This window comes from Eubalaena glacialis, chromosome 10 (genome assembly GCF_028564815.1).
Source record: "Eubalaena glacialis isolate mEubGla1 chromosome 10, mEubGla1.1.hap2.+ XY, whole genome shotgun sequence".
Classification (NCBI taxonomy): Eukaryota; Metazoa; Chordata; class Mammalia; order Artiodactyla; family Balaenidae; genus Eubalaena; species Eubalaena glacialis.
In genome coordinates, this window is record NC_083725.1 from 103,685,955 (window position 1) to 103,713,722 (window position 27,768).

Consider the following 27,768-nt stretch of genomic DNA (forward strand, 5'->3'; position numbering starts at 1 on the left):
CATAATACATGGGTGAACATGAATCCAAGTTTGCCTGAAATACATGCCTATTGTCTTGAGTCCTGTTCAGTTCAACATTTATCCTAGGTTTTTCATTTTTTAGTAATGTATTATTAATAATAGTTGCATTAAAATTTTACTTTCAGGTCCTGCCATAATCATGTATAATAATAGATGAAACTCATGTGCAATGAACAGAGTTCTAACTTTAACATGTGGCTATCTGGAAGATTACCAGTCTTTTTTCACTCTTCTTTTCCAGATATAATATCTCACTTTTGAGGGCAGAATGCAAAATATTTTCTGATAAAATAATTATAATAGGACATGTAGTGTGTGGAGTCGGGGGTATATAGGAACTCTCTGTACTTTCTGTTCAATTGTACTGAAAGCCTAAAACTGTTCTAAAAAAAATAAAGTCTATAAAAAGAAAAATGGACATGTAGGAAAGAGCTACATTTTTCAGGTCTAGAGTAGTAGCAGAAGTTTTTAACTCAGCTGCCCCTGCTAGTCACTTGGAATACCAGCCATTTATGTCAAGATTTGTGCCATGACCTTTGAGAACTGGAACCCATGGAACCTCCAGTTAGTCAGGTCAATGTGAAATTATAGGTTGATGTGTGCTTGAAAAATGATCAAGAAATAATAGCTGTATTGTCCTATCAAAACTTGTAGTCTTAATGTTCTTCTTAAGTGGTTTTGATATTTATTTAATATTGCATATCTATATATATATTTATCTAATTTATTGTTTGGTAGCATTTTATTTTATTTTTTGCAATAAATCATTTGATATAAATAAATTAAAAAATTTATTTCCAGAGTTTCCATTTCTTAAGAAGTTGGTAAAAGTTTAACTTGAATAAAATACTAATTGGTGTTACCATCTACTCTCAGGAGAGGAAAGCTAGAGGACACAGATCTGCAGAAGCAGCATCAGTATTTATTTAAAGAATGTTGTCCATTTAAAGTGAACTATACTTGAAATGACAAATGTGTCCAGCTACCCAAGGGAGAGTAACATATCATACTGCAAACTATGACTTTTCATTTAGATCTACTGACTTTTTTCTAAGTGAATACATATCCAACTTTTCATAGGTAGATAGGAAAAGTGAAAGAATAGATGACAATGTTGACTCCATCAACAGAAGAACTTCACAAACAGCTGAATGATGTGTTATATCAGCACATGCTTCAAACAGAAAATCAGTTAAGTCCAATAATGGTTCAACTTTTTTCATCTAATTCAGAGGATCAAAGTAAAGTTTTACAAGTTCATTTTCTTGAAAGCAGCAGTGTGAACACTATTAAAACACTCAACATTGGAGTTAAATATTTTGTTTTTGCAAGGATAAAAATATGAAATACTAAGTTGTTAGAGTACAGTGTTATGGTGAAAACAATGGTCTTACTAAAGTAAAAAACCTATTGATCAAGAAATATACCTAGAATTTCTTGTGGTACACAAATTAATAATTGCACTGAAATAGCTGTAGTCAAAATTTGTAAATACTTTATGCACAGAAATAGAAAAACGACTATAATTTTTGTGTGTATATGGTTGATGTTGCATTAAAACATATTTCAACATGAATTTATCTGGGCCTTCTCTTTTCTGTCATCATCAATTGGATTTTAGCAATGTTTAAATACTTCAAGAATTACTTGGACGGCTTCCCTAGTGGCGCAGTGGTTACGAATCCGCCTGCCAATGCAGGGAACACGGGTTCGAGCCCTGGTCCGGGAAGATCCCACATGCCGCAGAGCAACTAAACACAACTACTGAGCCTGTGTGCCACAACTACTGAAGCCGGCGCGCCTAGAGCCCGTGCTCCGCAACAAGAGAAGCCACCGCAATGAGAAGCCCGCGCAAGGCAATGAAGTGTAGCCCCTGCTCACCGCAACCAGAGAAAAGCCCGCGCACAGCAACGAAGACCCAACACAGCCAAAATAAAATAAAATAACAAAATAAATAAATTTAAAAAAAAGAATTACTTGGAAATCAATTTCAGTGTTCTGCAAAGGTATTTAACTTGTTTTATAACCAAGACTTTGCATTCCATTCAAAATCAATTGAAAATCTTTAATCAGTTTATTCAAGAAATAAAAGAACAGAAATGTTCAGCTTCTTAAGATTTAATGAACTGCAATGACTAAAAATAAAGCTTGCAAACAGGGAAACCTTGAAATTTATTCCTTCAAAGGTAACAGTGGATTTGAGCAAATTAATTGTGAGAGTTCAAATAGAATACAGGTTTTAATATTAAAACTCTATAGTTTAATTTTATAATATTTCAACTTTGGAAAGCATATATTCATGGAGATCTTACTTTCAATTTTAATCATTTATTTTCTACTCTGCAAAGGAATGGAACTGAGAAGACCTATAATTTTCACATCTAAATCTGGTAAAATATTCAAAACAATTGAGACACATTTTTAACAAGTATCGTCATGTAAAAACATTTGTTGAAGACAGCGCTCTGAATGAATATAAGCAAAAAGACAATGTAAGCAGAGTTGAAAGGAGATATAAACTGTTTTGGAATCATTATCTGACTCACCTTCAAGCCTCTTCAAAGTTTTATTGTAATTTCAGGTATGTGAGACTTTATATCTCCTTATTTTTTTTATAACAAGTTTGAGTTATATTTTTTTATTACTGTCATCAGAAAGAATCCTAACCATGATAAGTGATACACATGTTTTTCTTATTATGATACCTGAATAAGAAAAGGTAGTTTCACTAGTTGTCTAAATTATTACCATTAGAGACTTTTTTTTAATTCCACTTCTTCTCAATCACCAAAACTATAGAATCTGCTCATTAAGTGTCACCCAATTTTCTAATCTCCAGACAATCACCACCTTCCTAGTTTCAACTTTCATCATGTTTTTCTGATTCATTTTAATAACATCTCTCCAATTCATCATCCACACATCTTTAGATTTCTCTGGAGAAAATTTGCTGTTATGGGTTTGTTTAAAAACTCTTTGTTTCCCACATCTTTCAGGATGAAATCCAACATACTTGGTATGTTTACAAAGACCCTCACATTGTTAGTCCCTGCATGGTTTTCCTGGGAACATTTTCAATATGCTCCTCCCTTTCCACTGTGCTACACCCTTCATGCATAGCCTGTATCCCAGTGCCACAAATTGCTTCCCATCTCTCAAACAAATGAATTTTTGGAGATATAAGTGTTTTCATCACATGGGTCTTTTCCTCTTCCTGGTATCTATTTTTCTAACTTGATCATCTGAATACTTTAAAGATACAGTGCAATATTATTGGCATCGTAAAGTTTTTTTTTTTCTTAAAAGTTGGATAATCAGCTCTGTGCTTTGTGACCACCTAGAGGTGTGGGATTGGATTGGGAGGGTGGGAGGGAGGGAGATGCAAGAGGGAAGAGATATGGGAACATATGTATATGTATAACTGATTCACTTTGTTATAAAGCAGAAACTAACACACCATTGTAAAGCAATTATACTCCAATAAAGATGTTAAAAAAAAAAAAAAGTTGGATAAACTCTCATCTGATCTTCTACAATACTTTGTAAATATTATTAGAGCATCATTCACATTGATTCAATATTAAATTTTTGTCAGTTTCTTCCAATAAAAGATATGAATCTTAAGTGACCATGCTTAACTCACCAGTGTATCCCCCCTACCTGAGCTCATGACAGACACGGGGAGGTGCTTATTAGCTACTTGAGGAAAGAAAATTTAAATAACTGAACATACTTTGGATGAATTATTTATATATTATTAAAATTCTCATATTTTGAAATGCTTCTTTCCTTATAAAACATTGATCTGCTTCTGTAAGCTGCAAATCATCCTCAAAGCACAGTGTTTCTCAGAGTCATATAACCTAAAGAATAACCATTTCCATATTCCACAAATATTCACGCATGCTTTCCTATAGTGGAATTAGCCCAGACCAAATACCATACTGAGAGCATCTATTAATATAGATTAGTCAGTTTTACAAATGGACTATGGTGTATTTGCTAACATACTACAGAGTCACATCAAGGTAATTAAAACTGAATCTATTAAGTTAAGTGCAGCCAGGGCTGTACCATTCTTGCTTTTAAATAATTTCTTTTCAATCACTAGTCAACCAGAAAATATGGTAATCATCCATGGGTGTATTAGTTTTCTATGGCTGCTGTAACAAATTACCAGAAACTCAATAGCTTAAGGCAATACAAATTTATTATCTTATAGTTCTGGTGGTCAGAAATCCAAAATGGGTCTCAGAGCTTATGTCAAGGTATCAGGAGAGCTGTGTTCCTTCTGGAGGCTCTAGAGGAGAATCCATTTCCTTGCTTTTTCCAGCTCCTAGAGGTCACTCACATTCCTTAGCTCATTGTCTCCTATCTCCATTTTCAAAGTCAGCAACATCTGGCTAAGTTCTTCTAACACTTCATTGCTCTGGTTCTCTTTTCTGTCTCCCTCCTCCACTTCAAGAACTCCTGTGATTACACTGGGTTCATGCAGATAATCCAAAATAACCTCTTTATTTTAAGTTTAGCTGATTAGCAACCTTAATTTCATCTGCAACTTTAATTCCATTTGCTGGGTACTGTAACTATTACAGGTTCTAGAAATTAGGATGTGAACATCATTCAGGGGCTATTATTCTTTCTATTACAATGGAACTACTCAGGAGCAACATGGTTTTATTTGATCTGAAATAATGATAAGTCCCTCTGAGGAATCTGCACAGAAAGACTGGATTCTGTCAAATGAATTGGGAACTGCGTAAGTGGTCAGATTGCATACATGGAGGCTGGGCTTACATAATGAAGGTTTTAAAACTGTTTCCTCCCTACCCTCCTCTCTCTTTTTCCTTACCTCTTTTTCCTGAAATGTTTACTAAAAGACTACTGTGTGTTAGGCCCTGTGATAGTTGGACACAAAACAACAAAAGAACACCAAATTACCATGATTGGAGAGCTCATAGTACAACATACAAATTGACGATCAAATAATTATAAAATTACATGATAAGTGGACTGTTAGGCTCTGTTATGTAACCTTTCCTATCCTCTACCTAAATTCCTGACTCCTGTCACTGGGAGGTTTACAATGCACATTAGCATATCACAAAAGCTGAGACTTCCTGCAATAGGGAAATCTTCACAATTTAGTTGATTAAAAATAAAATCTTTTTTTTTTTTTTTTTTTTCTGTAGTGGGCCTATTTGCTTCCCAACAAATCTGTTAAACATACTCTGAGAAACACTCTTTTAAAAGAATAGAGACACAAAAATTATTAACTTTACTTGGTGTCATTCAGAGGTTGAGCCAGTCTACTGGAAAATGGAAACAGCTAAGTTGGACTTAGGCTGCAGGCGTCTTGGAAGAAGAGCCATACAACCCCCAGACCCAACACTGCCGCCACTTAAATGTGCATGTCACTTCGCACATCTCCCTCCTATGGAGAAGAGAGCTTACCTCCCCTCCCTGTGAACCCGAGTTGGCCTTTCAACTGTCTTTGACCAAGAGAATGCAGCAGAGTGATGTCTGGAGCCTTAAGATGACAGGCAGCCTCCACTTCTCTCCCTTTTAGCCAAGTTGCCATGCTACAGGAACCTCACGCCACGTGGAGGGGAACTAAGATGCCCCTGTGACTGACTCCAGATGAACACTCAGCTGACAATGAGAATTGAGGCCTCAGATATATGACCCAGCTTGACCTCCTCCTGAGAGATGAGGCCCCAGCTCTTTGAGTGTCTCAGGCTGACGCTATGTTAAACGGAGATGGGCTGTTCCTATTGAGTGCTGCCCAAATTGCAGATTCATGAGTAAGTAATAGAATGGCTTTTGTCAATAATTAACTTTCAAAGTGGTTTGTTACACAGCAATAGATGATTGAAAGATATACCTTGAAAAATGAATAGAAATTTGGCAAGTATTCCTAATATAAGAAATACCACAAGTGAAGGCAGACATATAAATGAGTATGGCATGTTCCAGAAACAAGTAGCTCAGTGTGACTGAAATGCTGGGTACAGGAGGAGAAGTAAATGGCCTTCAGGGCTATAGAGGTAAATAGGGCACAGGTAGTAATGGTTTGGGACCAGCATAACACTTTAATTAAATCATCCTGAATATATCCTGTTGTGTCATTTTGTCTGCTCTGGATTTTTCCTTCCTTCTCCTGGTAAGAGCCCTCTCTTTTTCCCTTTGGGCCAGTCTCAGTGTATATGTTGGGTGGTGCAAACCTATATCAACACTCTCAAAAACCAAAAACTGCACACTCATAAGAGGCACGTGTTTGACCAGTCAGACCGTCCCATCCTTCTGGCTCCAGTGCAGCTAAGGGACGAACCCATGATTCAAGCTGAATACCTGGGTTAATCTTGAAATTTTGCTTGGGTTACCACACATGCTAAACTGCTAAATAGCAAACCTGAAATTGCAAGAAAGAATTAAGCAAAAGGGAGAAATTAGGGTAAAACTGGAAATAAATAGAATCCTATGGAATCCTAGATTCAGCTCAGATCTGTTATGTTAGCCAATTGAAAAAAAAAATTTTTTTTCATTTAAACTGGTTTGAGTTAAGTTTCTGTCACAACCAAAAGGTTCCAGATTAATAAATAGAAACATAAACAAGTTTTTAAATATGCACATAATTTGACTGGTTGAGTTCTAGAAAGACAGCTCTGGCTTCAGTAAGGAGGAAATGGCAAAACAAGGGCAGAAATTGCAGACAAGAGGTAACGAAGACTTTCTCAACCATAATACGACGTGAGGAATTTAATTTTTAGTCTTTCCTTCACATTGAGAAACTAAAGACAATCCAAGGGAAAATGAGAACATAACTGAATTGTCAAGGAATATAAGTATATAATAATTGACATTTTAATCAGTTGTCACTCACTTATTTTATTCATTCAACAAATATTGATCTCTAACTCTGACCATAGATTCTCAATCCTGCTGCTTATTAAATCAGATTTCTGAAGTTAAGCCTGACTATTAGCATTTTTTAAAAAGATCGTCAGGGAATTTTTTTTTTACCTTTATAAGCATAAAAATTATACAATAACTTCTTTAAAACATTGATTCAACAGCTCCACCACATTGACATTCTTATTCAGTAAGATTGGGACAAGGTAGAGAATCAGTATTTTCCAAAACACATTAATAATAACTTCTACCTACCAATTTAGCACTTCCCCATTCCTGCATCAGTCTTAAGCAAGCTATCAGTAAATCATCAATTTCAGATGTTGGCTTAAAAGGATCTTGCCCTACTTCTGAAGATACAGTAGGAAGGAAGTGGGAGGGATCATGGGAATTTTTGTGCCTATTAACTAGCCCCCTTTTGAATTGGTCTATTTTAGGCAACAAAGCACAGACTTACAGGCACCCCTTTCTAGACCCTTAACAATTCAGATATCAACCATAATAGCAGCCGTTCTTTTAGTTAATTAACTGGGTCCTGGCAGCTTACTTTGTTTGTGGCAAGAATTCCCACACTGAGAAAGTTCCTAGTTTAAAAAAGAAAAAAAAAAAAAAAATCACAGCAAGATGACCACTGTGACTGAAGCAGACTCAAAGAAAAAGAAAATCAGGAAATTAGATCAAAGAGTCTGCAGACGGCCAGATTGTGTAGGGCCTCACAGGTTTAAGAACTTTATCTTTATTCTGAGAGCAATAAGACACCATCGAAGAACTTTCCCTACAAACATAACTTCATCTTACTTTTAATAGGATCATTCCAGCTGTTCTGCTTAGTAGACTACATAGGGCAAAGAAAAAATATAGAGACCAGTTGGAGGGCAATTACAATAATTTGTACAAGAAATGATGATGACTGTAGGTTTGTCCAAAGTCATAGATAACAGTGGACATGATTAGAACTGGCCAGATTCTGCATATGTTTTTCAGGTTGAGTCAACAGACTTTGCTAATTGATGGAAGAGGTGGTGTAAGAATATAAGAGACAGGAGTTAAGTTTGACCCCAGAATTTGAGAACCAGGTAGATAAAATGAGGACTCTAATTGAAATAGGGAAGACTGGCAGAGGAGCAGGTTTTAAGTTGAGAGATCAGAAGCTAATTTTTAAGTCTGAGATTTCTCTTAGCAATACAAACAAATATATTGAATTTTTAGTTAGATATCTGACCCAAAAGTCCAGGGGTCAGTTCTGGGCTTAGCCTATAAAACTTAGACTGATAAACATACAGGTGGCATTTCAGGCATGGGATTGGATGAAATCACCATGGTAGGGAGTAAGATGGAATCCAAGAGAGGTTTAAAGACTGATTCCTTGGGCAGTCCCACATTAAGACAGAATATGGGAGAAAGAGGAGCCAGCAAACAAGCCTGAGAAGACTGCCTTCAACAAAGCAAGAAGAAACCATTAAGTTGTAGGGCCCTGAAATTCAAGTGAAGAAATTGTCATGGAGGAAATAATGGTCACCATGTCCTAACTGCTGGTGACATGTCAAGTATGGATGAGGACTGAGTTTTGTCCATTTGTCTTTAGCAATATATCTGCCAGTCACTGCCTTAATGAGAGTCATTTGGGAAGAATGTTCGGAGCTGCAACCTGGCTGAACTGAACTCAATAAAGAATAAGAAGGGAGAAATTTGAGACAATGAGTAGAAAACTCTTCTGAGGAACTTTTCTGTGAAGGAAAGTAGAAAAATGGACATGTAATTGGAAGATATTATAAGGTCAAGAAAGGTTTCTTTGTTTTTTAATTGAGAAACATACTTTTTCATGTATACTTTAAAAAATTATAAAGAGAAGAACTGATGGTCTAGGAGAAGGAAGAGTGAACAGCTAAAGGAAATTGATCCTTGAGAGATGGGAGACAAATGAAGTGAACTTTACTGTGATGGCTAATTTTATCTGTCAGTTTGACTGGACTAAGGGGTATCCAGATAGCTGGTAAAACATTATCTCTGGGTGTGTCTGTGAGGATGTTTCCAGAGAGATGAGAATTTGCATCAGTAGACTGAGTAAAGATTACCCTCACCCACATTGTGGCCATTATTCAATCCACTGAGAGCCTAAAGAGAACAAAAGCTGAGGAAGGGCAAATATGGATCTTCTCCTGCCTTCAGACATAAGTGGTCCAGATTCTTAGGCCTTGAGATTTGGAGTGAAACTATACCACTGGCTTTCCTTGGTGTCCAGCTTTCAGATGGCAGATCATAGGACTTAGTTTCCACCATCATGTGAGCCAATTCCTCATAGTAAATCTCTTTCTAAATATCTAGCTAGCTAGATATCTAGCTATCTACCTATCCATCATCTTCTACTGGTTCTGTTTCTCTGGAGAACCCTGACTAATACAGTATGAAACTGAATAATGGGGATTTGTACAAGTAAGGGAGGCCAATGAAAGCTTTCCAGAGGATACCTCTGGAGAGGAAATGTTTGGAATTAAATGAAAAGGAAAGATGGCCAGGATGGGAAGGGCTTTCCACATACAGGGAGCAGCCTGTGCGGGCTTACAGAAAAAGTAAATATTGTTGTGTGGGCCTATAAAAGCCAGTGTGGTTGAAATGCAGAAATCAAGAAACTTGGTTATAAATATGGGATAGAAGTTGTTAAGACTTGTTAAAGAAACTTAATTTTGTTTCTCTGTAAGCACTAGAAAAATCAGTGAAGGATTTCAGGGGCCATGAAATGTAGAGGTTGAAATGATTGGATCTATGCTTTAACAAGGTAATTCTGGCTGGAATGAGGAAAATGGATTAAAGAAAAACCAGTTGTTATGGATAATATATTTCTTAGCCCAGTACTTTCTACTTGACCATACTCCATTTTGAATTATTCCTTACCCCATGTTCGTAAGTCTTGCCTTTTCAAGTAGATTTTCATCTATCCTAGGGAAGGCCATTGAATTTTTATTTCTTTCTTCCCTATATAGCCACCAGGGAAGACTTTAAAAAGCTGAGATTCAATCTTAGCACACTGGTGCTTAAAATGAAGTCCGTGGCATTTAGGAGATAAGAGAGGATTTTTATGATCCACCAGATATTAGGTTTACCGTTTTATCTTTTACCACTCTTTCTCTGTATGTTGTATTTTAATTGAATTAAACTACTTATTTTTCCTGAGAAACGCCATGCTCTTCTTTAGCATTTTTGTAAATTTTACTGTTTATTCTTTCGTATTTTTATTTGAGAACCCACCATTATGCCAAGCACACAGTAGGGTTTTAACAAATATTGTTTTAATTATTTTAAGTTTGTTTTCTTAACCATTCCTAGTTCAACAGTGGACACAGCATGTTTAATGATGACAACAAGCAGAAACTTAGAGCACACAAAGGAACAAGGAAAAGCTGTGAAAGTCTCTGAAAAGTTGTGACAAATACAGACAAGAAAATGTTACTAGGGGTGAAAAATTACATATTTTCTAAATGATCGGCAAATTATACACATAAAGTATTAGAGCAGATACCAAGAGGGTTATGGATTTTGTGCTCTGCAATAAGAACACCCAAACAAAGATATTTAGAAAAATAAATATTTGGTTAACTAATAAAGGATGTATTTGTACTCATCTTTATAGTGAACTGGCAAAAGGGAATGTCAATATTAGCATTCAGGATATCTCCCCAGACCCAGCAATTTCCCAAGCCACCTGGAGACACTTGTAGGCTGTTGACCCTGATGACTGCAACCTGGACAAAGCGGATTCACTTTTTCTGGGAAATTCATTATGGCTAGGCTCTGTACATTTGATTTCATAGGTGTTTATTACTTGATATTATGTGGAAAATCTGCCAGCCAATGTTCCGGGCTAACTATTCCCTCTTTATTCCTCAGTTATCAAAGGAAAATAATTGTCATAACACTTAGATCAATTTATGGATAGAAAGTTCATAGAAAATCTTCACCTTTTGAGTATTTCCATTGGATGAAATATTAATGAATATTAGCTGTTTAAATAACATATTCTCAGATGTGGTACTTCCTATAGTATAATTAGGGGATGGTTCATTGATAATCCATTTCCCAAACAGACCATATGTACCTAATAAATTTAAGATTCTGGGACAAATTGAAATGAATAAGGTATTTCAGGGTCTAATGAGATGACCTCTAAGTGCTTTTTTAATTTTTATTTTTGTATTTTCAGGAACCAGTGACTCCAAATATACGCCTTAAAATACAAGGTTCAAAGTTGAGCCATGTTGATAATATATACCTCTGATATTATGTGATAAAAATGGCACTTAATCCTGTGGTCTTCCTCCCAAGAACACATGACCCCAATATAATCAGGGTAAAGATGACAAATCCCACTGAGAGACAGTCTAAAAAATACCTGACCAGTACTCCTCAAAACTTCGAAGGTCATCAAAAAGAAGGAACATCATAGAAACTGTCACAGCTAAGATGAGCCTAAAGAAACATGACAAGTCAGTGTAATATGGTATCCTGGGTGGCATGCTGGAATAGAAAAAGATACTAGGCTAAACTAAGGAAATCTGAATAAAATGTGGACCTCAGTTAATAATGATGAATCAATATTGGTTCATTAATTGTAACAAATATACATACTAAATAGGATGATAACAATAAGGAAAAATGTGTGTGGAATGTATGGAAGCTCTCCATATTACCTATGAATTTTTTCTGTAAATCTAAAAGTAAAATATCTAAAATAGAAAGGTTATTTAATTTTTTTGAAAAAAGGACACAGTTACATTTGAATTTCAGATAAGAAACAAGTGCTTTTTTAGTATGAATTTGCCTGATGCAATATATAGTGCATACTTATACTAAAACAAGGTTTTTCATTTATTTAAATTTCAATTTTAACTTTATCTTGCAATCCTACATCTGGAATAGCTGCATCTCAAAATAACATTCATCTTCTACAAGTTCCTCCTCCAGTCTTCCTCATTGCCTCTAGAACCAAAACCCAAGTCACTTTTAATACAACCTAAACAGGGAAGTGTGAACTTTGCCCCAGGAAGAAACAGCCTACTATTAAAGGAGTTACAGTACCTGACAAATGTGTACCAGCATGAACCAAGGTGAAGTGTAGAGCATGTTGTACTAGTGGGGCTGTGTCACGGATAGGGAAGCATTTATTGGTACCATTTAAATCAATTATGATTTAGGATTTAGGATTATGTCAAGAACAACCAGAGCTGCTTCTAATGTTTATTAGAATAGTTCTTTAAAATGTAAATAGGACAGTGGTTTAGTTGAGGTGGATGCTCCAAGCTCCCCTGGCAGAGTACGAAGGAAAGATAGAAGTTCAGGAAATTGGGGCTGTTAGAAATGAGGTATCAATTAAGACTTAAGAACCTACCCCTTGAATATTTTATCCAGAGAATGCCTACAGTGGTGGCTCTCAAAATTTAACGTGCATCCAAAGAACCGAGGGATTTTGTTAAAATGCAAATTCTCATTCAATATATCCAGGTTGAGCGTAAGATTATTCTGCTGGTGTGGGAACCACACTTCTAGTATCAAGGGCTTAATAGACACTCCCTCTATTAAGGCTTTGTGAAATACAGGGTACAGGGGGCACCAGCCTATCTGAGAAGCTTGGTGTTACCTATCCTCTGAAGGCTATGGTTGACAGTGAGAGATGCTGCAAGGTAACTGGTATTGCCAATATTATGGGGATGATAAGATCTCAGGATGACAGACTGCAGCTGACAATACTTAATGGACAACCAACCAAAGTAAAAAAAAAAAAAAATTGCCTTGACCTGTAGGAATCTAAGATGATAACTAATAGATAATGATGCTACTATGAAGAAAATATATTGGCACTCAACTATTGTGTTGTTTGATTTGTATAATCACCAAAAAAAAAAGAGAGAAAGAGAGAAAAAGAGGCAAAGGCAGGAATGGAGGGAGGGAGAGAGAGAGAGAAGTGTGGTTGGGGGAAGAGGGAAGGACAAAGAATGTTTAAGCATGTTTAAGGAAACACGTGAATATACACACATTGCCACAAAAATTAAAAATTTGTATTTTACTTTTTTGATTCTGATTTATCTTTCTCCAAGATAGAAAGTTATGTTGTTATCACTCTCTATTATGGCACTAATTTAGTTCTAAACAATTTCTAAAGACTTTGGAAGCAGAAATGTTCCTTCATTATATGTAGATATTTACTTCTACCTATTCTTGGACTTCCTCCTTTCTTAGTGTCTTGACTTACGTATGCTAAACACTCAACTACAAAATAGTTTAAAGTTCCTCCTCTGGGTTCTCCTACTTTATGCAGAGTTTAAATCATTCGTGAAATGGTATGTGATTTTCTTTAATAAGGTAAGATTTAGTTGGTATGTGTGTTACTTTTTAAAATTTTTATTGAAGTTTAACATACATAATGAAAAGGATACATATCCTAAGTGTGTAACACAATGGATTTTCACAAAGTAAAACACATTCCTACAGTCAGAGCCTGAATCAAGAAACAGAGCACCATCTGCAGCCCAGAAGTCACCCTCATGCCCCATCTCTATTACTAACCCCACAAGAGTAACTGCTATCTTGACTTCAAGGGGAAAAAATAATGTTCCCTCTTTTTCAACTGTATGTGAATGGAATCACATACACGTACTACTCTTGTGTCTGGCTTCTTTCCTCAATATATTGTTTATAAGATTCACCATCTTGCTGCATGTAGTTGCAGTTCATTTACTCTCATTACTGTATAATATCTCATCGTATTTATCCTTCCTATCATTGATGACCGTTTTCATTATCAATCTATTACACATAATGCTGCTATAAACATACTTGTATAATGCTTTTGGTGGACATAACTATGCAGTTCTGTTGGGTATACACTAAGGAATGGAACTGCTAAGTCCTAAGTTATGAGCTAGTTCAGTTTTAGTGCATCCTGACAAAGCATTTTCTAAAGTGGCTATCTCAATTTATACTCTCACCAGAAAAGTATGAAGATTCCATTTGCTTCACATCATTACTTAACATTTGGAATTGTCAGACTATTTTATTCATTTTAGTCACTCTGGTGGTTTCAATTTGTATTTCCATGATGGCATATAAAGTTTAGCACATTTCCTAAGTTTACTGGCCATTTGGATATTTTTAAATGAAATGTCTCTTCAAATCTTTGTGCGCTTTTGGTGGGAATGCAAAATAGTGCAGCTGCTATGGAAACAATATGAAGGTTCCTCAAAAAAATTAAAAACAGGACTACCATATGAGTCAGCAATCCCATAACTGGGTGTTTACCCAAAATAATCGAAATCAGATACTAGCACTCCCATATCCATTACAACACTACTCTCAATAGCCAAGATGTAGAAATAACCTTAACGTCCATCCACAGATAGTGTTCAGCCTTAAAAGGAACGATATTCTGCCACATGCAACAAACTTGAGGACATGATGCTAAGTGAAATAAGCCAGTCACAGAAAGACAAATACGTCATGATTCCACTTATAGGAGAAACCTAAAATTAGTCAAATTCACAGAATCAAAGATTAGAATGGTGGCTGCCAGGAACTAGGAAAGGGTAAGTGGGAAGTTACTGATCAATGGGCATAGTTTCAGTTAAGGAAGATGAGTAAGTTCTAGAGATCTGCTATAAATCACTGCATCTATAACCAACAATATACTATTGTACACTTAAGAATTTGTTAAGAGGATGTATCTCATGTTAAATGTTCTTACCACAATAAAATAAAATTTAAAAAAACAAAATTTGTTCAAGAATGTTCATTTTTTCTATTGACTTATTGTTTATCTTATTTATAAAGTTCTTTATTCTAGATATTATTTTTGACAGATATATGCATAAAATATTTTCTCCTATTTGAATTTAATTTTCACACTCAATCATGTCTTTGACATAATTTTAATTTTAATGTAATCTATTTATCAAGTTTTCTCTTATTATGAATAATTTCTGTTCTTGTTTAAGAAATCTTTGGCTACCTTAAGGTAATAAAGTTATTTTAATATTTTTTCTAAAAGTTTAAAAGTTTTTTTTCTTACACATTTAGATCTAGAATCAATTTTCATATATAGTTTAAGGAACAGGATAAGATTTATTATTTTTCTATATGAATTTCCAGTTACAAAAAAGACTATTCTTTTCCCACTGAAGTGTAGTTTTTCCTTTGTAAAAATTAGGTAACCATAGATATGTAAGTAAGTAAATCTATTTCTGGATTTTCTCTATAGTTTCAGTGGTCAATTTGTCTATCTTTACGATGATTTCACATTGTCTTAATTACTACAGTGTTATATATAACAGGCCTCAATATGATATTAATCTAGCTTGTTTATTACTCTTCTATAGTGCGTTAGATATTTTGTGTTCTTTGCATTTCTCTGTAAATTTTAGACCCACTTCCTTAATTTTCACACACACATGCTTGCAAATGCATGTACAGGCATGCACACACACACAACCCTGCAGGTAATTTTATTTAAAATGCATTTGTTTTTACGGATCAGTTTGGGAAGAATTTATATCTTTAAAATATTGAGTCCTTCAATCCATGTACGTGAAATGTCTCTCCATTTTTAAAGTTAACTTTACTGTGGTATAACTTACATATAATAAACTGCATCCATTTAAAATGTACGACTCACTAAATCTGACAGATGTATGTACCCATGAAGCCACCACTACAATCAAGATATGTAAAATCTCTCTCTCTCTCTAAAGAGCCTCCCATTCCTTTGCAGTCTGTTCCTCCTTTAGCTCCCTTCCCCAGGTAACAACTGATTGGCTACTTGTCACTAGAAATTACTGTGCATTTACCACTATTTAAAATACATGGAATCATACACTATATACTCTTTGTATCAGCTTCTTTCATTCAGAGTAATTATTTTGAGATTCATCTATATTGTGTGTATCAACAGGTAGTTTCTTTATATTGATGTGCATTATTCCACTGTATGGAATTAACACAATTTTTAAAAATCCATTCATCTGTTAACAGGAAGTCTGGTTGTTTCCAATTTGGGTCTATCCTGGACAAGTTTCTATAAATATTCTTGTACAACTCTGTGTGAACATATGTTCATTTTTAGGTGAACACTTAGAAGTTGAATCTCTGGGTTGTGATAGGTATATATTTGTGTTTTTAAGAAATCATCAAAGAGTTTTCCAAAGTGGTTATGCCATTTTATAGTCCAGTAGAATGCAAGAGTTCTTGCCCTTTAACACTTTTAAATAAACAATTTTTATATTTTACCTGACTCTCATGCTATTATTGGCTACAGTATAATCTGCCTACTATACAAGCAACAGACTATTTCACTTAATCTTCACAAAATATACTGGTATATATATATTACTATATTTTTACATTTTATGAAACTCCTGTATATAAAATTTGAGCTGAGTGCCTAAATGTTCACAGCTAGTCAGTGGTGGAATTGGGATTTGAATTCATATGTTACCACTAGGGTTTGATATCTATTACCCCATGTCGTTTTTTAAAATACAGTCTTTCGTAAGATAAAGATTTAAGGATCTAATTTTGAGGAAGCATTGTAATGTTAGGTAATTTTTCCCTACTGTACTGTCAGAGAGGCAAAGTAGCATTGTGCCTACGAGAAGCTCAGTTTCTGGATTTACATCTTGGCTTAGCTGTTTATTAGATACAAACACTTGGACAGTCTTTTAAGACTCAACTTCCTTACATTTTAAATGGTTGTAATAATAGGACTTTTCTTACTGGGCTGTTGTGACAATGCAATGTGATTAATGAAGGTAAATGCAGATCATAGTTCCTTACACATAGGAAAAACCAATAAGCATTACTGCCTCCAATACCCTAGTGCTAAGTGAGTAAATAAATCAAGAGTAGAACAATCACATCAAACAACAGTGAAAATAAGAGGAAAAAACTCTCTTGAAGAACTAATTTATTTTATAAAATATATATGATTTTAGACTCTCAAATATTAATGTTAATATCAAAATATATAATTATATTCACTTTAAGTTCTCTTTTATAAAATTTAAATTTTAGCATGCACTCCCCCTGAAAGTAACAGCTGTAACTGCTACATAACCCTAGATTTGCAAGTGGGTATATTCCTCATCAAATGGAGAGAACCATATGTGGAATAAAGCCAGAGAGAAAAAAGATCACTCAGGACATGGTGAACAAGATGTAACTGTCATTGTAAGAGTACCTGAAACCAGCCTCAACCTGAAATGGATTTTTTTGTTTCTGAGGTAGTTTGCATTAGATTTCTATAGGTTATACTCAAGAGATTTACCTAATACACAGATTCAGTATTTTTGCTGTATGATCAAACATCCCTTTTCTGAGATCCTTTTTCTCATTTTAGTTTAGCTATGCATTCCTTCAGGAGCTCTCACATTTTACTATAGATGTAGGAATTATCACTGAAAAGTTATTAATAAAGAAAAAATTAATAAATAAAAAATAATACTTAATTTGCTTAGAGGTAGAATTTCAGGCACCTGCTTCCCAACACAAATGTTGGGCATGACAAGTCACTGTGCTGACAGATCAGGCCCTATCTCATCCTGTCACTACATGCCTTTCCACTATTCCAGTAGACTTTTTAAAAATATTGTTCATTATCATTCATTTAGAATGCTTTTGTTTGAGGAGCATTTCAAATACATTCTTGATGTCATGTTTAACGGGAAATTAGAAAGGGAAAGTTTCAACGCTCTTTGATAAAGAAGTCATAGGAGACAGTAATAAAATCACATGTTCTCCATTAGACACATCTGAGCCCAAAAGGGCAGGACTTAGTTTTTGTTTTATCCATTTTATTTATCGATGCACTCTTAAAACCAAGAACAGTGACTAGAATGTATTAGGCATTCAATTAATTTTTGTTGAGTAAATAAATGCTTTAATCCAAGTTTCATCACCTACTATGTTTCATTAGACAAATTACTTAACCTTTCAAAATGTGTTTCCTCCAAATGTGAGACTTGTAGTATTCATTAGAAATTGTTGGAAGATGCAGGATTCTTTAAAAAATATGCAAAGTAATACTGAAATATAATCCATGGTAGAAATACAGAAAAAAATAGTTATACATGTATGTTTTGAGCAGCTTGATTAAAGCAGTTTGATTTTTTAAATGGGTCGGGATGGGTAGACTAGAGATTCTAGTGTCTTAGTAACAAGATTTTATGAGGGCTGTGCTTCTTGACCTACTTCTTGAATAAGGATTTCAATGAGTGAGAGGATTTGGCTTATAAGAATGGAAAAGAAATGATGTACCAGCCAGGAGATCTCACATGTGTGAGAGCCTGAAAGTATAGGGATCTAACCCCTTATTGGATTTATCAACTTTCAGAAATAATTCTGCTACACTTTTGGACAATATTTCTGGGTAGATGTTGGCAAGTGTTTTGTCTATATCCAGTATCTGCCAGCTTCAATTAAAGTCCATTTCTAGGACTAGAAGGAGAAAGACAATTTTTTTTTTTAATTTATTGACAGTCCCATAAGCTTCTATGCTCATGTCCATGGACTCTAATATCCTGAAGAAAGAAATATGAATTATCCCAAATCCTGTTTTTTTTTTTCTGTGTTAATATTTATATACCACAATCAAATGTTTAGCAAGGAATTAATTTTGCACTCTCTCTATAACTGTACTATTATTCTTGCTGCCCGCATCCTTTGTGTGGTCTAATTTTTTTGCAGTCCAGGCCAATAGGATAATGATGCTTATAAGATAACTTTATTCTCTGAAATAAATGATTTAATTATTTGCTGAAATATACAAAACTGATATCTAGTTTCCAGGTTTTCATTAAAAGGGAAGATCCTTCTTTATATTCTTTTCTCTGAAATCTAGTTTGTCTGGTATTAATATAGCTGATTCAGCTTTCTTTAATGAGTATTAGCATGGTATATATTTTCCCATCCAACCAAATTACTTTAAATTTATTTATGACAATTTTTAAAATGTGTTTCTTATAAGCAGCACATGCTTGAGTCTTGATTTTATATATAATTTGACAATTCCTGTCTTTTAATTGATATGCTGAGATCATTTATGTGTAAGGCAACTACTGATATTAGTTTTAAGTCTATTAGCTTGCTATTTGTTTTGTATTCTCCCCTACTGTTCTTAATACCCGTTTTTTTATTTATAATTCCATTTTATTTCTTTTGTTGGCTTATTATTTATAACTTTGTATTTTTTATATTAGTGTTACTTTAGGATTTATAGTATACATCTTTATACCAGTACACTTTCAAGTGATATTATATCACTTTATGCAAGGAATATTAAATTTTGTATATTTTAATTTCTCCCCTCCCAACTTGCATGCTTTTTTAGACATTTTATTTACAAATATGTTATAATTCTCACAGTAGATTTTTATCATTTTTGTTTTAAAAGTCAGTTATTTTAAAGGGATTTTAATTGTAATAAAAAATCTTATATCTTTACCTACAGTTACAATTTCTAAGATTCCTTATTCCTTTGTGATGATCCATATTTCCAACTGTTACTATTTTCCTTTTGCCTAAAGGACTTCCTTTAAAATTTTATGACGTGAAGGTCTACTGTTGATGAAATGTTCCATATGTCTGAAGAGGCCATTTTTCACCTTCATTTTTAAGAACTACTTTCTAGGTTAACAGTTTCAATTTCCTTTCAGAACTTTGAAGATGTTGCTCTACTATCTTCTCACTTGCATGTTTTTCTGCTGAGAAGTCATCATTATCTTTGTTCCTCTCTGTCTTTTTACTCTGGCTGCTTTTAAGATATTCTCTTTATCATTGCTTATGAGAAATTTGATTAAAATGTGTCTTTCAAATAGTTTTATTCATATTTCTGGTACTTGAAGTACATTGGTTTTCTTAGATTTATGAGTTACAGTTTTCACCAAATTAAAACATTTCTGGCCATGATTTCTCAAATATTTCCTCTCTTTGGGGACTCTAATTACATATATACTAGGTTTCTTGAAGTTCTTTCATAGCTCACTGACAGTATCTTTTTTTTTAATTTTTAAAAAATTTTTTTTCTCTGTGTTTCATTTGCAATGGTTTCTTTTGACATGCCTTCAAGTTCACTAATCTTTTCTTCTGCGAAGTCTAATTTGCTAGTAATCTCATCCAGTGTCTTTTTCATCTCAGACATTATAATTTTCATTTCTGTAAGTTCTATTTGATTCTTTCTTACATCTTCCATATCTCTACTTAACTTTTTGCACATCTGGAACACAGTTATATTAATTGTTTTACTATCCATGTCTGCCAACGCTAATATCTGTGTTATTTCTGAGTCATTTTTTTAATTTCTATTTCTTCTTTGTATAATCTGTATTTTCCTACAGTTATCTAGTACTCTTTGATTAGCTGCCACACATTGTGAATTTTACTTTTTTGGATGCTAAATACCTATATTCCCAGAAATATTTTTGAATTTTGTTCTGTGACATGGTTAAATTACTTGTAAACAATTTGATCTCTTTATACTTGATTTTAAGATTTGTTGGGTGGGGGCAGAAGACCTAAGTAGACATTTCTCCAAAGAAGTCATACAGATGGCCAAGAGGCACATGAAAAGATGCTCAGCATCACTAATTATTAGAGAAATGCAAATCAAAACTACAATGAGGTACCACCTCACACCAGTCAGAATGGCCATCATTAAAAAGTCTACAAATAATAAATGTTGGAGAGGGTGTGGAGAAAAGGGAACCCTCATAAACTGTTGGTGGGAATGTATATTGGTGCAGTCACTATGGAGTTCCTCAAAAAACTAAAAATAGAGTTACTATATGATCCAGCAATCCCACTCCTGGGCATATACCCAGACAAAACTGTAATTGAAAAAGATACATGCACCCCTATGTTGACAGCAGTACTATTTACAATACCCAAGACATGGAGACAACCTAAATATCTATCGACAGATGAATGGATAAAAAGGATGTGAGATATATATATATATAAATATAAAATGGAATATTACTTAGTCATAAAAAAGAATGAAATAATACCATTTGCAGCAAAATGGATGGACCCAGAGATTATCATACTAAGCAAAGTCAAAAAGAGAAAGACAAATCCAATATGATATCACTTACATGTGGAATCTAAAATACGACACAAATGAACATATCTATGAGACAGAAACAGACTCACAGATGTAAAGAACAGACTTGTGGTTGCCAAGGGGGAGGGTGGATAGGGAAGGAAGGATTGGGAGTTTGGCATTAGGAGATGCAAACTAGTATATATAGGATGGATAAACAAGGTTCTACTTTATAGCACAGGGAATGATATTCAATAACCTGTGATAAACCACAATGGAAAAGAACATGAAAAAGAATATATATATGTATAACTGAATCACTTTGCTGCACAGCAGAAATTAACACAACATTTTAAATCAACTATACTTCAGTGAAATATTTAAAAAATGATTTGTTGGGTGGGACTAGAGCAGTGTTGGTCTAGGGCTAATTATTCTCCATTAATGAGATAAGGACCTTCTTAGTACGCTACCTGATGCTCCAATAATCATGAAGTTTTTCTGTTTTTCAAGTGGGAACATGCAATATCACCAGTCCTTTTCATGCTCTGATTATCTCTGAAGGTCCTTCTCCATTCTGGGGTAGTTCATCAAATGCATGTGTGAATCAGAACTCTGCTGAATATTTGAGGAGCGCCTAACTGATATTTGGAATTCTCTCTTTGTGGGGTTCCTTCTTGTTTGGGACCATGTCCTATGAACTATAGCTCTCTCCCTCTTGTCTCCTTGAACTCTTAACTCCAGCTCCTCAACTCTCAGAATCCACCTGCTTTTTCCTGGATCTCCCTCCTTGCAGCCCAGCCTGGAAACTCTCTGAAGACAGTACATTAATAAATTGGAACAACAGTAAGTATCTTAGTCTGTTCAGGCTGCTATAACAGAGTTACATAGTGGCTTATAAAGAACAGAAACTTATTTCTCACAGTCTTGGGAAGTCCAAGATCAAAGCACCAGCTGATGTGATGTATGGGTAGGCCCCTCCTCTTCCTGGTTAATAGATGTCCCTTTTCTCACTGTGTTCTCACATGGCAGAAGGAATAAGGGAGCTCTCTGGGGCCTCTTTTATAAGGACACTAATCCTATTCATGAGGGTCCCATCCTCATGAGCTCATCATATCTTAAAGCCCTTACCTTCAAATATCATCACATTGAAAACTAGGTTTCAACATATGAATTTGGGGGGAACACAAACATTCAGTCTATAGTACATACTATACCAAGTAGCCCTTCTTCACAGCATGAATTATAATTGCAAATTGGCATCTGTTCGGGTGGTGACTTGGTATATGCCACACACTAGACTCTAAATTCCATGACAGCAGAATCCTTATCTGTTGGATAAGTTCCTCATGTGTAGTAGATATAAATAATATTCTTAAATGAATGGTCTTAACACACTTTACATCTATATTCTTTTTTTGGAAGTTTGGACTGTACGTTTCACCATAAGACCAACTCCCCTTTTATCCTGAGGGAAACTTAGCCTCTGGGAATGGCTTAAACTCCCCTATAACAATGATATGCTGTGTCTCTTGCCCAATTTTAGACATATTAGGAAGAGTTTCTTTAAAAAAATTATATCTTGCAAGTGAGTTTATTTTTGTTTGGATTGTGGTGATTCTGTAATTGTAGATTAATTGGTTCCATCTGCTCTGTGATTTTCCAATTAACAAGTAATAGCTTTCGAAAGTTAGTTCATTGCTGACATGTGCAGGAATGTATTTAAGATGGTAATTTTTCCCGTTAATGCTCTCTGTTGCTAATTTTTTTTTTTTTTTTTTTTTCCTTTTCAAGTCCTGAGGCAAATGGTACATTTTTCCTCTGTTAGTTGAGGCCTTTCCAGGACAAATCTTCCTGAACAGGGTCATAAACTTCTTTCTTTGCAATTGGTGTTCTGGGTTCATTTATTATTTGCTGCTGTTCCTAGTACTGATTAATGACAGTAATTTTTAAGGCTAGAGATGTTTTATAATTCTTCTTATTTAAAAATTGACTGACTGACTGATTAAGTTTCTTCCAGCTGAGTTTTCATACTAACAGAGATTCCTGACTGCAGAATACCTGCTGTAAGTGGATGGGAGGAAAGGGGAGTGAAGGGGGGAGCTTTCAAAATTATCTGAGCGTAAATATTCAAGTCTATCACTTCCTACTAGAAAGCTGACCTTGGGCATTACATTATGTAATTGTAGGTATTATGAAACATTTGAAGTTTTTGGAGTATCTCCTTTCCTCCTCTTCATCATAAATACCACATAATCCAGGTCAAACAATTTTTAGAACCTCCAGGGTGTAATTTATATGATTTTGCTAAACAGTGACAAACTGTGGGATGTAACAGAGAAACTGGTCTAGTAGCCAAAAACTTTCAGTTGGATCAGTGTTTCCTCAGAAAAACAAAAATAATGTATGCTAAAGAATGAGATCTCAGACTATGAAGTGATATTGCTTTATTAATTTATTCATTCAACGAGTACTTTTTAACATTTACCATGTCCAGAAACTATTCTAGGTGGTTGCTGTACCTCAGTGAATAAATCAATCATAGATATCTGTTCCCTTATAAAGCTTTCATTTCATTACAGGAAGGATAAACAATACAGAAAATAAATAATTAAATTAGAGATTACCACTTCACACCATGACAGAGTAACAGAGACTGGATTTATTTTCCTGCTTAAAAAAAGAAACAGACAGAAAAGCAGGCAAAATATATGAAACAAGGGTTTTCAGACATTGGACAATAGGCAGAACAAAACTGTGATACCTGAAAGTTAAACAAGGTTAGCCCTATGTTTTCACAAATTAAATGTATGGAAGCAGTTTCCAGACCACAACGCAGAGAGGAAGACTTCAAACAGGCATGTTTGCTGCATTGAAGATTCAAAGGATAGACTATTCAGAGGAAGACTGCTAGAATTTTGGGAACAGAGCATTGTAGATGAGGAAGAGACACAGAAAGGGATGCTTGGAGAGTTTCAAGGGGGTTCCCTCAAGTCTTTGGCTGAGTACTGATTTGTATAAGCATGAGAAACAACCCAAGACAGTGCAAGAATAACCAGGAGGAGTAGACCAAACAATTCCAAAAGCTAACATAGCTATGAATAGTTCATGTTTCTTCCAGCTGGGTGAGAAAACTTTGTAGTAAATGAGGCAGGGGGTGGACTTCAGATGGGTATCACTTTCATAATGAGGCTAAATTAATCCTAGAATAAAGCTTGCTCTGCACCTGTTCTTCCAAAGTTTAAAAGCAAGACTTTAAAAGATAAAACTGATTCCAAATAACTTAATTGTGTGTCAAAAAAAGACCCACCATTATGTAAAGGAATATAGCAAAATCTAGCACGCAATAGCATAAAATTTACATTTGACATTCAATTTAAAATAATCAGGAATCCAAATGAGGAGAAAAATTTGAAACCTAACCAGGAGAAAATCAATAAAAATAGATCTAGAAAGGATAGATATGATAAAATTTGCAGACAAACATGTTAAAACAGCTATTATAAATATCTGCATATGTTTAGGCAGGTAGAGAAAAATATAAAAATGACTATGAAAGAAATGAGAAATTTAACAAAACACCTACATGAAATTTCTGAAATTGAGACATAAATATCTGAAATGAAAAATACACTGAAAGAGATGTAATGACAAATTTGAATGCTGCAGAAAAAAGGTACAGCTATAGAAACAATTAAAAATAAAGCACAGAGTTAAAAATAAAAGATTGAAAAAATTTTAAACGACCTGTGGTAAGTGGTTAAATATATGTGGAACTGGGGTCCCAGAAGAAAGGAAGAAAGACAGAAAAGATATTTGAAGAAATAATAGTCAAAAATCTTTCCAAATTTTATAAAAATTACACAACCACAAAGATAAGTAGGTCAATGAAACACAAACTAAATAAACATAGCAAAAACAAACCAGGGCAGAGAATAATCCAATTGCTGAAGACCAGTGATAAAACAAACAAACAAAAATAAATAAAAGCAGACATAAGGAAGGGTAACAGAAGATAAAAGTTAAGAAAAATAGTAGATATCTCATCAGAAACTATTCATGCCAAAACACAAAAGGGGGAAACAAAAGGGGGAAATCTTTGTACTATAAAATAAATAGAACGATATATCCATTGAAAACATCTTCCAAAGTAAAGGTGAGAGTCCCTCCACAAACAGGCTATGGGATGGAAAGTAAGGGGTGGGGTAGTGGAGGTTGGAGGAAGGGGAGAAAACTTAATGGATATTTTCATTTCTTCTCACACTGCTGTATCTGTTTACAGAGGGGTCAATGCCTCCTCCAATAAAGAAAGGGAAGAGTGTGATTCTCTTGGACACCTGGAACAGATCACTGAGGAACTGACCTACTAGACTTCATGGTCAGCTCTGTGGCTCTGCCACTGTAGATTCTGCTCTATACAGACAGCATACAGAACACAATCTTGAGCCCTGCTCTCAGTGGCAGAGGGAGATCATGAATGTGATTCGGCTGGTAGCAAGGTGTTGACCATGGAGGCCTCTGCCACACTGAATCACATGATATAAATCATATGATGTAAACTCCACTCTCATGCTGGGGGAGAGAGAGAGTATGGATGCATTCTGGCATCCTCTCACCTGCATTTGAATTCGGTTGTTAAGGCATATAAACATTACATAATAACAAAGACCCCATTCCTGTCTTTCATAGTGAGTAGGTCCAGGAGCAAAGTGCCCACATGTAGAACTCATTTAGGGTGCAGCAACTGAGACAAAGCATCAAAGCCCAACCCTCATCTCCATCCAGAATGGCAAACAGCAGCCAACTGTCATGACCACATCAGTGTGCAGTGACTTGGGCCAGCTTGCATCCTTCCCATTCAATGCCTTCATAAGCACAATTAGTTTGTGGAGAAAAGAGCCAGACAGCACCTCCAATCCACCATGCATGCACCTGCCATTTCACATATTAAACCAGAGGGTGAGCCATGGGAGTTCATTCTTGGGAGTTCTTTTCCCCAGATTCTCTGAAAATTGGGGACAACCTTAAATCAGATGACATGACCAAAAACCAGGAAGACGGTACTGTTATGCTTGACCAGTCTTTCCTTGCTCAAGAAGATGTCTAAGGGGACCAGCTCGTGTGATACCAGTACTGATAATATGGCACAGTTGCCCATGGCATCACAAGCTGAAACAAGTTTTGAGCAGAAAGATGCATCTGAGAAGAGCAGTTTTTATTGTGAAAATCTTGAAGTTGGCCTCTGAGAAAAAGCACGTGAGAATGGTGTCTAAATCAGAACACTTGGGTTCCCTGAGCCTCAGGAGAAAGAGAACAATGTGGGCTCCCAGCAGAAGGCAGGGAATCCCGGGAGGTGGAAGGAGTAGTGGTCAGCGCTGAGAAGACAGACCTCGGAGTTTTTCAGTTCTCCAGCCTGGCACTGGCACAGTAGATCACATTCATATATTAGAAGTTACAAATACCGTGGAACATATGCCTACTTTCAGCATTTCAAATTCCTTTAAAAGAGCAGGAGGAGTGATATGAGCACAGATCAGAACAGTGACAATAATATAAGTCACTAGTGACTTCAGACAGGAGTGTGAGGCATTTTGTTTCTTGAATCCAGAGGCTGGGTCTACAGGTTGGTTGGTCCTCATGTGTCCCTGGATCTCATGTGGAAAACCTGTTCAATGAACTTACAGATTCCATTTTGTTAGGCCTATGAAGGAAATGGTGGGCTGCCATGAACAGTTTGGGATCTATTTTTCTAGGTCTGACTAGGCCTCCAATTTTCTACCTACAGGATAATGATGGGTTCCCCAAGGGGAGGAGAGGGTAGCATTCCATAGCATCACCTCAATACAAGTTGTAACTTCTGTCAAGAACTCTTAGATCCTGAAAACCCTGCTGCATCCTCATTAGAACATGGTCATACTTGCCAGCTTGGCCTTCCACCTACAATGAGGGCATCTGTTGATGTTCTGTCAAAGTGCAAGAAGGCCTTATCAGAGCATAATGTCTCAGTTATAGAGAGAGCTCAGAAGAGGGCCTGCAAAATCTGCTGCAAGACTTTTCTGCTGTTGAGAAGTTAAAAGGAACACATGCATATTCACAAAGGTGAAAATCCCTTTGCCTACTTAAAGTATGGCAAGAGGTTTATATAAAAGATCTGAGACTGTCTGTCTGCACTGGGAGAGTAGCAACCTTCCTCTCTAACTTCACACTGTGCGATGATGCTGATGCCAGCTGTAGGCTTGAAATAAAACTCTTCTGGTAGGGAGTTAATGGCACAGGGTTTGAAGCTTCAGGATGCACAGTGCTTTTGCACCTTTAGAGGACTAGTAAGTAGAGAACTAATAAGGGTAACACTTGTGCTGTTATATTTCTAAGTTTATTCTTTGGTAAAGTGATTCAATTCCTGAAACCAAATCAAGTTCTGTTAGGGTTGAGTGATGAAGTCAAAAAGTAGTTAGTAATTAAAAGTAGCACATTTAAAAATGGAAAATTAAAGTACAAAATTTTTAAAACAATTTTTATACAATTCTGTGAAGTATTAAATTACATTAAAGTGTCCTCTGGTAGGAATATTATATATTTGTACAATGATGCAAAGCATGCTTATGTGGTGACTCTATGCCTCTCTAAAAGAAAGGTCCTTGAGGACATGTCTGTCTGCCACAAATATTTTAAAGTATGTCATGAAGATAGTCCTAGGCCTCAGAAAATACACGTTTATTTGTGTCTGCTTGTAGTCACATATACTACTCCTTGATTAT

General features: G+C 35.3%; 1 pseudogene; it reads left to right on the plus strand.

The window, feature by feature from the left end:
* The window catches only part of LOC133099923 (zinc finger and BTB domain-containing protein 5-like), a 43,212-nt pseudogene extending 16,004 nt beyond the window's left edge, over positions 1–27,208 (plus strand).
* Positions 27,209–27,768: the final 560 nt, after the last annotated feature.